This window comes from Phaseolus vulgaris, chromosome 8 (assembly GCF_051622355.1).
Source record: "Phaseolus vulgaris cultivar YP4 chromosome 8, ASM5162235v1, whole genome shotgun sequence".
NCBI classification, from domain to species: domain Eukaryota; kingdom Viridiplantae; phylum Streptophyta; class Magnoliopsida; order Fabales; family Fabaceae; genus Phaseolus; species Phaseolus vulgaris.
The window spans coordinates 6,655,947-6,669,225 of record NC_143505.1 but is presented as its reverse complement, the minus strand read 5'-3'; the positions used below and the strand labels follow the sequence as shown (position 1 = coordinate 6,669,225).

General features: G+C 27.4%; 2 protein-coding genes across 2 annotated transcripts in view; both read left to right on the top strand.

Annotated features, from left to right (window-relative positions):
• The first annotated feature begins 11,479 nt into the window (after positions 1-11,479).
• Positions 11,480-13,279, top strand: part of LOC137826734 (uncharacterized) — a 32,368-nt gene continuing 30,568 nt past the window's right edge. The window contains 3 exon segments of the mRNA XM_068632856.2: positions 11,480-11,574; positions 11,673-11,743; positions 11,874-11,955. The gene's annotated coding sequence lies outside the window, so the exon portion shown is untranslated.
• Positions 11,539-13,279, top strand: part of LOC137826729 (uncharacterized) — a 79,676-nt gene continuing 77,935 nt past the window's right edge. Inside the window, exon 1 of the mRNA XM_090293538.1 lies at positions 11,539-11,574. The gene's annotated coding sequence lies outside the window, so the exon portion shown is untranslated. The remainder of the gene's footprint in view (positions 11,575-13,279) is intronic.

The following is a 13,279-nucleotide window of genomic DNA, read 5'->3' as shown; positions in this document are numbered from 1 at the left end:
TCCTTGATTATATAACCATCATGAAGAAAACAAAAAAGATAGAGTGATTCTGTTAAGAGGGAATATCATAGAGGCATGGAAAGACTTCAATGACAGAGAAGCCAACCCAAATATCTTGCCCAAATGTTTTGGGAAAGAATAAGGTTTTTGTGTCTCGTGGTTGCAGACTCCTGTACTAACTTACCCAAAACCATGAACTTTTCACTTGATCATAGTCAATACGATATCACGTCAATGACAAATTATCTCAAAGGCTATTCTATTAGGTAAAGGCTAGTGAACAATTTCATATCTAACCTTTCCCAACTTAACAAATAGTCCTCTATCCACCCATACCAGACCAGAGCAATTCTAGTATAATTTATTCTAAAGTCAAACCCAGCAGGAAAGATGTTAGCATCTTTTCTGTTCTTCCTTTTGTCTTTTTTATGGCATCTTTTCTGTTATTTTCTTTTTCTCTCTCTGTAACAAGTTTTCTTTTCTGTTCATTCCTCCTATTTCTAAGATTTTCTCTTACGTTGCCCAGCAGCAAGAGCAACTAATGAGTAATACTTTTGTTGTTCTTATTACCAAAAACAATGTTGTAACTCTTCTTCTCCCTCTCTTCACTGCACTCACTATGCACGGTCAGGACATACTGAGAATATTTGCCACTGGAAACATGGTTTCCCCTCCACTAATGACAACAAAGGGACGTGTATTTCCTTCACTAAGACCAATAAGATCAGAACTGATTGTGGGAGAACGGGAAATGTTGTAGAAGTTTATTACCACAAACAGTTTTCCTCCAGAACAAAAGTCTTATAACGCAAAGAATCTCATGTGAACAACACTGTGGCTGGTTATATTGGGGCCACTGAATCTGATCAACAGAAAACTTCACAGACTCAGGATTTTCATTTCACTCCTCAGCAGTATCAAGCCTTGATGTCGTTAATACAATAGTCCACTCAAGGCGACTCAGCTCCTTCCCACATTAACCAAATTGGTTCAATTACTTCTCCCTCCACAGAACCTTCTTCTTCCTCAAATACTAGTTCTGCCTTCAATCCTATTCATTCACATTACATCACTTCTTGGATCCTTGACCCTGATGCTACTCACCATGTGTCCTCTTCACTTTCTAATTTTCTTACATATACACTTATTAATCCCATTGATGTGAAATTTCCCACAGGTCAACATGTTCATGCCACTCATTCTATAACTGTCAAATTTAATGACTCATTTTACTGAAGTGATGTTTTTTATATATTCCTATTTCACTTTCAATTTAATTTCGATATCTAAATTGGTTACCTCTCTTGATTGTCAACTTATTTTCTGCTCAAATTCTTGTGTTATGCAGGATATGAAAACCAAAGAGAAGATTGGTACAATTGATTGATGTGAATGATAACCTTTACACCATGACTACTGCTCTTGTCCGCCCCTCTTCCCTGTGATCTGTCATGTTCATCCATAATGTCATGTTCAGCCTATCGATTTGTGGGATTATCGCATGGGTCACTTGTCATATGATAGATTAAAAACTATGCAGCAACATTATCGTATTTCCAGTGACCAACATTTTACATGAAATACCTGTTTGCTAAACAGAAGAAACTTCCATTCAGTTTAAGTGATTCTTATACATCTCATCCTTTTGATTTAATTTAAATGAAAGTAAAATATATTCTTTCTTATTTGAGGCATGAATATCGCCTTATTACATTCTCCTTTTTCTTCTCTAACCCCAAATAAATTAGAATATATTGTATTATTTAGCAATAGGTTTTGTTTCATGGATCATTATGTTGAACTTGGAAGACATTAGGCGTCGGATACCCATAAGCTCAGATCTCCGTCTACAGCTATTTCCACAGTGAAGCCTAATTTCCTGCACCCAAATATATAACAATAATATAAACTAATTTAAAAATATTTTTTTTTAGTTTTTAAAATAGTATCTAATTATTTTGATCTTTAAAAATTAGTTTTTATTTTATAATTTTTTTTTTAGTGTTAAGTACCTGGTATTTCTGCATTGGAAGAAGAGGTGGAGGTAAAAATGATGGTAACTATATTGTGTAAAGTATTATGAACAAAAGTTTAAGTCTCTGTTTTTTCTTCTTAAGTGATTCAAATATGAATAAGGTGAACCTACAGGGCCATCTGTTGTGTGCGATGAAGTTAGATATATTGTGTATGTATGTAAGTGAGTTGCTGAAGTTAAATACTCTGAAGATTGAACTTCGTAACAATATCATCTCTGCCACCCCTCCTTTTAAAAAAAGTGTGTTTGATTTGAGACTTCAATCAATTTTGTGTCATTTATTTATTTACTGCTTTGTGAAGTTTAGTCCTTTATTTATGTTTAAAGTTTTGCAACCCTAGTTGTTTTTCTATCAACAACAATATTACACCTTATACAGTTTACTTAGACTTCATGAATTCACACAACATACTTAACTTCTCATTAGACGGCCACCAACTCAACCGCATAAGCCACCATTATTTCGTTTATTATGTTTTACGTGACTAGAATATTACCTCAAATATTCTTCACAATTTTGTCACCACTTCTTTTCTTTTTAGAAAGGAAGACATTAATATTTTTAATTTTCTTTCGGAACATTAATTCTATAATTAATTTTTGGTTAAAAATACATTTGAATCAAATATAAAATTACATACAGTTTAATTTGAACATAAAAACCAATGCAACCTTTCACCTCTCAAACGTTATACTCATGCACTCACATTTCCCAATGAATCTTTAGTCAAATTAGTTCTAAATATTACTGTCGCCCAAATTAGAATGTTTTTAGACTCCGTTAATGCAACACAAGAAGTTAATTTTTTAAAATATTAAAAAAGCATAAACTTTTTTTAAACTTTTTTTTAATAATTAAACATTTGTATTATTTAACGCTAATAGAATCTGTTTAATATTAGACACTAATAAATTTTAGCCAACTCCAATGCCACATGAAATGTTATTATTTTTACAGAAAAAAGACAAGCGTAAATTTATTTTTTACTTTTTGATAAATGAATATTTTTTTGTATTAGTATTGAATTAACATTAGCTTAATCGACGCTAATAAAGTTCCTTTAGTGTTGGATGCTAATAGAGTTTGTCTTAGCCAACTCTATGACGATGCTAACTATTTTTATTTTTTTTAATAAGTAAAAATATTTTTGTTAGTGTGAAACTAGAGTCAATACTAACTAAAATAAATATTAAAAATAAATAAAGTTTATGTTAATTTGATTAACATTAATTTTATTTATTTTTAATATTTATATCTATTTCCATGTCGGCTAAGTTAACACTAACTTATATGTTATGAATTTGTGTGTCTTTGTGACAATAAACAATAACAATAGATTAATTTAATCTAAAAACTCATATTTAAATATGACAAATCTCCTCACTCACTTTCCTCTCTCATTCTATATAGATCTTCTTATCTCTTTCATTCACATTCATCTCCTTCACCACACTAGTCTCCTTCACTCACATAGTTATCTTTTTCACTCACACTCTTCTCCTTTACTCACACTCATCTCTTTAACTCATACTCATTTTCGTCATTTATACTTATCTCCTTCATCCATATCCATATCATTTATTCACAGTGATCTCTTTCATCTACATTCATCTTTTTCATCCACTACAATTTGTTTTCTATTTTTTCGTTTGTAATATAAAAAATAGAATTTATTTTTAAAATGCATTAGCATCGACTTAACCAACGCTAAACTAATTTATTAAAAAATCAATTTAAAAATTATATATGAGTTAAAGTCAACTTAGTTATCGATACTTAAAGTTGATCTTTAACCTGACGTTATGAATTAGTATCCATGGTTTTAGAGTTGCATGCACTTTCAATGCAAATCCGACGATATTGACTAATGAACATCGATTTTTACTTTGTTTATTCTCTTATGGTGACTCTCGTTGGATAACCTTGCACAAGCTATTTATAACACTGGATAACCTGGAACATCTTAGCACAACGACATCATGAGAAAAAATACTAGAAGATCACAATGATAAAAATAAAACCAAATTTTACAAGAAAATTATTAAATAAAAACTAATTTTATAGCTAAAAATAATTAATTACTATATTGATTAAATTAGATATTATTTTAGAGACTAACAAAATTATTAGTATCTAAAGTAGTTTCTATTATTTATAAATAGTTTATAAATTGGTATCTAATTACTAAGGTTTTAACTGCCAACTTTAAAAGTTAAATAATTGGTAGCTAAAACTTTTGTAGGTAACTAGATACTAATTTAAAATTATCTATCAATAATAGAAAATACTTTATATACCAAGATTTTTTTTTAGTTTCTGAAATAGTATCTAATTTAGTCAATATAGTAACTAATTATTTTTTGTCTATAAATTTTGTGTTGAATTTTTTGTATTATCCCTTTTCTATTATTTTAAAATGCACTAATTTTGATATACTAAATTGTTTTGAATATATTTTAAAGTATCAATATTAGTATATTTAAAAAAATATTAGTTAAACAATATAAAAAGTTTAACACACTACAAAAAAAATCAATTTACCGACGAAGATTTACCCACGAATCTGAATCCATAGGTAAATTGATATTACCCACAGATTGAGATCCGTGGGTAAATTTAGTATTATCTACGAAATATTACCTTTGGATCTGAATTCATAAGTAAATTTAACATTACCTACATATTATTATCCACAAACCTTTATCCATATGTAAATTTTACATTATCCACAAATTTTACCCACCAATCTATATTCATAAGTAAATTCAATATTATTACTAATATAAATATTTTTATTATCAATTTTAATAATATAAATAATCTTAATATTTTTAATAATAATTATATACGTAATATAAAAATATTATTATAATATAAATAATAATTATAAATAATAATCATAAGTAATAAGAATAAAAAAATAAAGATATGCAAAATTACTTACAGACGAAGTGGTGAGTATCATCTATGGACTCAAGTTCATAGGTATTACCAACGAATCACAATTGGTTAATAATATCTCCACACTCAAATTAGTGGTATTACTTATAAACTAGAGTTAGTGGATATTACTTATGAACTAAAGTTGATGAATATTATGTACAGACTAAAATTGGTATATATACATACTATTAACATTATAAAATTAATAATATTAATATAATAATTTAAATAATTTTAATATTAGTATAATAATAATATAACATTGCAACAAAACTTATTCGATATAATAATTAAAACTTTTTTATCATTAAAAGAAACTTTACTTACAATTTATTTCTAATATTAATAATAATTAAAAAATTAAAACAAAATATATTAAATTACCTATAGAAAATAGGTGGAAATGTAAACGGTCAGAACCTACACGTTATTTTGCTAGGTTTTTCTTATACATTAAAGTCTTTTTAATCCAAACACAGCTGCTTCTGACGTAGGCCACTTAAGTTACATTAAATAGACAGGACAATGCTGACAACAGGACATGTACACATTGAAAAACAAAAATAAAATTGAGTGTGACAACTGTTGCCAACATAATACTCCTGGTTTGTTAGGTAGAATAAATTTTATATTAATGAATGATTCATTTATTGAAACAAAAATTGTAAATTAATGAATGATTCATTCACTGGTTTAATTTACCATGATTTTAATTTCTTCAGGGAAAGTATAGTTTATTTTCAGTATGTGTTTAATTTTCTATTTTTTTATCCAAAAAAAATTAATTAAATTAAAATGAAACATTTTAGGATGTTGGAACTTTTATATGAATTTCTGACAAAATCTGCTTTTCAAACTTACATCTAAAAAATCTATGAGAATATAAAGTTCCTAAGATATCCATCAAAACACTATTCCTAAAGTATCTTTCTTCAAACAAAATATTCTAGGACTTGTAATAAAAAACAATAGAAACCTTTAAAATTAAAGAGTGAATAAAATAAACAACATTCATATTATGTATCCCCAACCATCATTGTTGTTCAACCAATCAACTTTCAACATAAGAATTGAGCGTCTCCCACCAACAAATCACACAAAGACCTCCACAAAACCTTATTATCCCTGCTCCATAGAAAGCCGTACTTACTCGTGTGCCTCATTCTTAATCACACCAATCGTGCTTCCTACACCTTGAGCATCACCACGATTTGTGTAAATTTGGGTGTTGTCCTGATATTCCACCCCAGTTGTTGTCCCTGTTCCATGACTTCTTCTAAACTTGAGATATCCTTGTCACAATGCATTTATTTCATTATGTGCAGGTTAAACACCCACCACTTGCCCAACCTTACAACGCAACGTTAGAAAACCCACTCTCGCACACAAAACTACAAGTAGCTTTACATACACATCAAAGGGTTCAATACCCAGTTTGAATAAGAAAAATTAAAAGCATGCATTTTATATTTCAAGCTTAACCAGGTTTTGAATTGTGCCATATATATGACTTCTTCAAAGTCAACTTTACCTTGTTTTAAGACAACTTTATATTCTTATGATCTCAAATACTCCACACTACCATCACCCATAGACCTTTCCACATAAGATTTTGTTTTGTAGTAGCTTGTATCAGATCAAAATTTTCATAGTGGATCTTCAAATCATTATGTTGGGTGAACATTGTTCCTAACCAGTTATAGTATTTGTTCCATAACTGGAATGCTATCTTACACTCCACAAACAAATGATGTGTAGTTTTTCCCCCTGACTGACACAAAGGGTGTTATGCCATTCCCACATATACTCATATTCTGGATAAGTTCATTCTAGTTGGCACTCGATCTAGCAACACCTTCCAAGCAAGGGTAAGAACATTTGGCATCCCTCTTACCTTCTAATGACAAGTAAAAACATCACTCTTTTTTCATGTGATAGGACATAGTTTTCCATATCTTGAGTTTACATAATACTATCCAAAATCCTCCCTTACCTACATCTTAAAGTCCCTAACCTCCCCGTTCAAATGTACATTTGACAAGGTTGCTATAAGCTCATCCTTTAGTACCCGCTCTCACTCGAATCTAGTCATTCTCCAGCTTAATCTCCATTGCTAGACTAATCCTACCCAACCACCTACTTCTCCTACCTTTCTTTTGTGATCTAGAGATATGGTGTATAACCTAGGTACATCTCCTTAAGGGTGCGTTGTTCGACCCACTGGTCCTCCCAGAATCTGATTATGTCACCTGCTCCGACTTTCCACCTTACACCTTTTTCGAACCATCCAATACTTTAACCAAATCTTTCCACCACCCAAATTGATATTTTTCCTAAACATCTGTTTGTCCCGAGACTAAACCATATTTTGATTGAAGTACCTATTTCCATCTTCCTTTTTCTTCAATGACTACCCTCCACTTCCACTTAGCCAATAGGGCATAATTGAACCAATGTGTATCATTGATACCTGATAAGTGACAAATTTCAGTAATATTTCATATTTAAATATAGGAACTTATGAGTATTAATTGCTAAAATAAATATAAAATAACTTTTAATTTATGAATTTATACCTTTTTAAACATTTTGTTATTTTATTTGAATACAAACCATTTATTCCCAAATTTCGAGTAACATTGGGTCTTTTTATATTTTACTTGCCCAAATTAGGTTAAATCACTACAAGAAAAACGCGAATGTAAAGTCAACATTACATACTCTAACACTATGAAGTGGAAATTAAAATATAATCAACATTGGATGGGATTTGAAGACAAGTTCTTTCAGTGACTAAATAAACTTTAACCACTACATAAGATAAGTTCTTTAGTATTATTATGATTTTTATTATACTTATTATTATTAATAATATGAATAGTATGCATAGTATGAATAGTATGCATAGTATGAATAGTATGAATAGTATGCATAGTATGAATAGTATGAATATAATTTATATTATTATTATTATTAATATAATTTATATCATTATTATGAATATAATTTATATTATTATTAATATAATTTATATTATTATTATTAATTTAATTTATATTATTATTACTAATATAATTTATATTATTACTAATATAATTTATATTATTATTACTAATATAATTTATATTATTATTACTAATATAGTTTATATTATTATTAACTAGTGGGAACACAGGCACTGACGTGCCTGACTATCCGCATTTTTTTTATTTTTATAATTTATATATAATTATTTTTAATATTAAAATTGAATAAATGATATCATTATTTACACACTTATATTGTCAGTATAAATTTATAGTTAATTGTTATAAAAAAAAATAAAAACAGAACTAGTAATAACAAATATGGAATTATAAGTAACTATTGAGTAAAGAGTGAAAAAATAATAATATATTTTATTCAAATTGTTTCGTAAATAAATTAATGTTTCTGCTGATTCAAAAAGAAAAACAACAAATAGAAAATTAAATTCAAAACTGTCTACAAAATAACCAAAAACGATTATTTAGGAGAATTCTCTTTATATTTAACTGTTCTTTTAAAAAAAATTATATATAAAAAAACAGTTACAAAATAATAAAAATAAAAATAAAATAGAAATAAAATAGAAATAAAATAAAATATTAATATATAAAATATAATAAAATGTAACTGACTTTGAAAATAAAGCAAACCGCTCCTCCACTTCTCTCTTTCAATTCATAATTGTTCCTCCACATCTCTTTCAATCCAAAACCACTATTCCACCTCTCTTTCAATTCAAAACCGTCTTCACTATTGTAGAAAAAAATAAAAAATGACACAATGACTATAATACAATAATAAAAATAAATATTAATATAAGGATAAAATGGTAAAACAAATGAAGAATAGTTAAGAGGAGAATTCCCTTTATATATAAGTATAGATATTTATTTATTATTATTATTAATATAATTTTTATAATTATTATTAATATAATTTTTATTATTATAAATTATATTAATAATAATAAGTATAAATTATATTAATAATAATAAGTATAAATTATATTAATAATAAAAACTATAAATTATATTAATAATAAAAACTATAAATTATATTAATAATAAAAACTATAAATTATATTAATAATAAAAACTATAATAAAAATCAGAATATGACCAAAGAACTTTTTTGATCTAGTGGTTGCTGCATCTTTGATGACTTAGAGGACTTGAGTTCGAGTTATTTTTATAATGGTAAATCATTTTACACACTTCCGATGGAGTTTTGTAATAAGAGAGACTTGTCCTCGTCGAATTACACTCCCCAAATTTAATTGTTGTAATGCGAGCTCGAGAACAAGGTTCCCCAATAATAGTATAGATAAAGAAACACTGCAGGAGAATTCAAATTCAGTTCTATTTTTTCTTCGACTTTTATTTACACTAAAATCAAATTTATGTTCTCCATTTATTGTTCACTTGTTCTCTTTTAATTTTCATTTTAGTTAAATTTAAAATTTCAAATATAATTAAATTTTTTTCTGAAAAAATGAAATAAATATAACTAAAGTATTTAAGAGATGTCTAGAACACTTTATACAAACTTTTATGGTATATTTCATACTGGGTCACTACAAGAAAATCATTTAATAAAAACTAATTTTAAACAAAAAATAATTAATTACTATATTGACTAAATTACAAACCATTTTAGAGACTAAACAAACACTACAAGAAAATTATCAAATAGAAACCAATTTTTAGAAACCAAAATAATTAGTTGCAATAGTAACTAAATTAGAGATCATTTTAGAAACTAAAACAAAAATTGGTTTCTAAATTAGTTTATATTATTTTATATTATTGTTAAATAGTTTCTAAATTGGTATCTAATTAGCAACCAAGGTTTTATCTACCAATTATTTAGTTTCTAAATTTAGTCTCTAAAACCTTGGTTGCTAATTAGAGACCAATTTAGAAACTATTTAACAATAATAGAAAATAATATAAACTAATTTAGAAACCAATTTTTATTTTAGTTTCCAAAATAGTCTCTAATTTAGTTACTATTGCAACTAATTATTTTGGTCTCTAAAAATTGGTTTCTATTTCATGATTTTCTTGTAGTGAAACTTTTGATTTCTAAATTAGTTTCTATTATTGTTAAATAATTTCTAAATTGGTATCTAATTAACTACCAAAGTTTTTGCTACCAAATTTAGAATCTAAATAATTGCTAGTTAAAACCTTAGTAGCTAATTAAATATAAATTTAGAAACTATTTAACAATAAATGAAACTAATTTAGAAACAAAAAATTATTTTAGTATAAAAATGTTTTTTAGTTTAATTACTATAATAATAAATTATTTTTTGTCCCGAAAATTGATTTCTATTCAATAATTTTGTAACAGGGAGTGATGATACTTTAATACCACACATTCATTCCATAAAATACATTCATTCCATATACTAATAAATTATTATTTTAATTATATTTATTTTATTTTTAATTAAAAATATTATAATTGGATGTCAAAGGTATGTTATTTACTATTTAAGTGTGAAAAAAAAAATTCCTTTCAAAGCCAATACAATAGATCCTTGACACCTTCAACGAGTTAAACGAGTGCCTGTAGCATAGTACACAAAATAATAACGCAAACCTAACACTCACCTAAGCATACTGAATATTTTCATAACTTAAGGACACTACCACCCTATAGGTCCACCCATTTGTTCTAAGAATGAATGCTATTCAGTACTTTATGTTACAACTAGTTACTTTTAATTTTTTTAGATTTTACAAGTTAACTTTTGTAAAGTTAAAATGAAACTTATTCTACGTCAGATCCAGAGACAGCTGGCCCTTACATCCATTCTCCTTATCCTCACCAATCAGATTCATCCTTAACGTTTAACATCTTAAACTCTATCACCACTCTCATCATACACTCACTCAACTTTTTGCCTCTTCTTATGCTTCAAATACCCAACTTCATAACCAACCCCTTCTATTCTACCTTCTCTTTCTTCTTCAGTTTAGTTTGCTGATTAGAAAAAGAAAAAAAAAAGAACTCTCCCTTCGAAGTTGCACGGTTCTGCTAATGAGTTTTGTTAATGGTGTAGCTGACATGACACCTGAAGATTCTATGAGCTCCAGTGCTTGAATCAACCAACTGCACTCACCCTAGTCAACTACAAACCACGTGCAGCAGTGAACCACTGAGGTAAAATATCTCATACACTTCTTTTCTTTTTCTTTTTCCTATCTCTTCTGCAACTATCTCATTCACTTATTTCGATCCACCTTGGATATATTTCAACAACGATTACTCTTTTTTTTCACCTTTTGTTTCATAAATGGGTTCAATCATTGCATATCATCAACTACTTTTATTATTTTAAACACCATACATCTCTAATCAACAACAACTCTAAAAACTTTACGGAACTAAATTCTATGGTTCAACGAATCAGAGGGACTACAGAGAAGTAGGCATAGATTCATCCTCCTTTGTCTTCCATAGCAGAGCAACACTAAGATTCTCACATGGTCTTAAAGCTTGCAACTAGATCTCCTTCAATCTCATCTTTTTGTTAGATCACCTCAATCCTACACAATCTGTAAGTTCTTCTCTCACAGTATACTCAACATACAAACTTTCTCATATCTCTCTTTTTTCCTTCTTCATTATTTAACTTCAACTTTTCTTAACTACAAGCCTTTCCCAAGTATTTCACCAAACTCCACAACATCTTCTTTCTCCAGGGAACCCTATCAAATTCATACAAGGTAACATCAATCTAATATAAATCTTTATAGCTTATTTCTTATTTTTTATTTCCACTTTATTTTAATCATTTTTATCATTTCCAAAAATATTACTCTTAGCTGACATATTATGACTACACATATATACTAGGTTTCATCTGCTTGGAATTGTTTGAGCTATTATAAGGTTAATATTTCAAAGAGGAAGTTTGTGTGAGAACCCAACCAGTCAGGTAAAATATGTTTCTTTTTTCAATTTTTATTCCTGATATTATGAATGTAAAACTTTATTTGTTGGTTTATTTTTTTTTATGTCAATGCGAGCGAAAGGCTTCAATCCTTTTGATATTCAAAATAAGATTAATTTTTTTATCGGTAAAAAATAAAATAAATTTTTATTACGATTTTTTTTATCAGTAAAAAATAATTTAATTAAAAAAAATAGAAATTTCAGAATGTTCCATCCCTTTGTAAGTTCCCATCAGAGTTTTAATAGCTAGTTTGTTCTAAAAATATAACACAAGAAATAACAAGCTTAAGTTAGAATCCGCAGAAAAAAAACTACAGTACCGATGGCACAATCTGCATAATAAAATAGAGGATAAAAAACAAAAAAAAAGCACTTGAAGAGTGCCTCCTGCACCAGTCCAGCACCACCGTTTTGGACCAAAATTTACACTTACCGTCTTGCCATTCAAAAGAAAGATTACCAAATGTGGCACAGGCAATTGCTTCCATAAAATATAAATTGTGAGAGACAATAATTTCAATATGCTTATTATTATTTAGATGGCCCTGCAAAGTATTAAATTGTTTTGAAGCAATAAAAATATAACTTTTAGTGATAATCACTTAAGATCTCCTTTATATCTCAATAACATGAAACTTGTCTAATGCTAATAATATTATAAAATATGAGTTTAATATCATTTATAATTAAAGTATAAAATTACAAAATTGACTTAAGCATAATGAAAAGATATAAAAAAAATTCTAAAAAAGTAATGAAATGACTATTGTAAAACATAAAAAAAAAACTATAATGAAAAAAACTAACCATGAAGTCTAAAACCTAATTTAATATGTAAACTATCCTAATATTTTGTAAAATTTAATAAAATATGTTGTCCATAATATGATGTAATCAAATGCTTCATAATTGTGTATTCATGAAATACTTCAAGATATAATAATTTGATACTAGTTCATAAATCTAAAAAGTATATTTACAAATGAACCAGAGAAACATAATTTTATTTTTCTAAACTTTTGACTTTTGACTAGAACAATGCTAATTATCAATTGCATTACGTAATAGCACCACATCAACTTTTGTGGTCTCACCTTTAGCCTATCCTTCAAAATATTATATTTGAAGTAGATACTAATAAAAAAAACACTAGTTATGATAGAACTATATAAACTTAATCAATGTAATAAATTAATGGTTTTTATTTTTAATATAATATTTGTTTAAATATATGGGGTGATTTTTTGTCCAATAAACAAACAATAATATGTGATGATGTAGGAATATAATAAATGATTATAATTTTT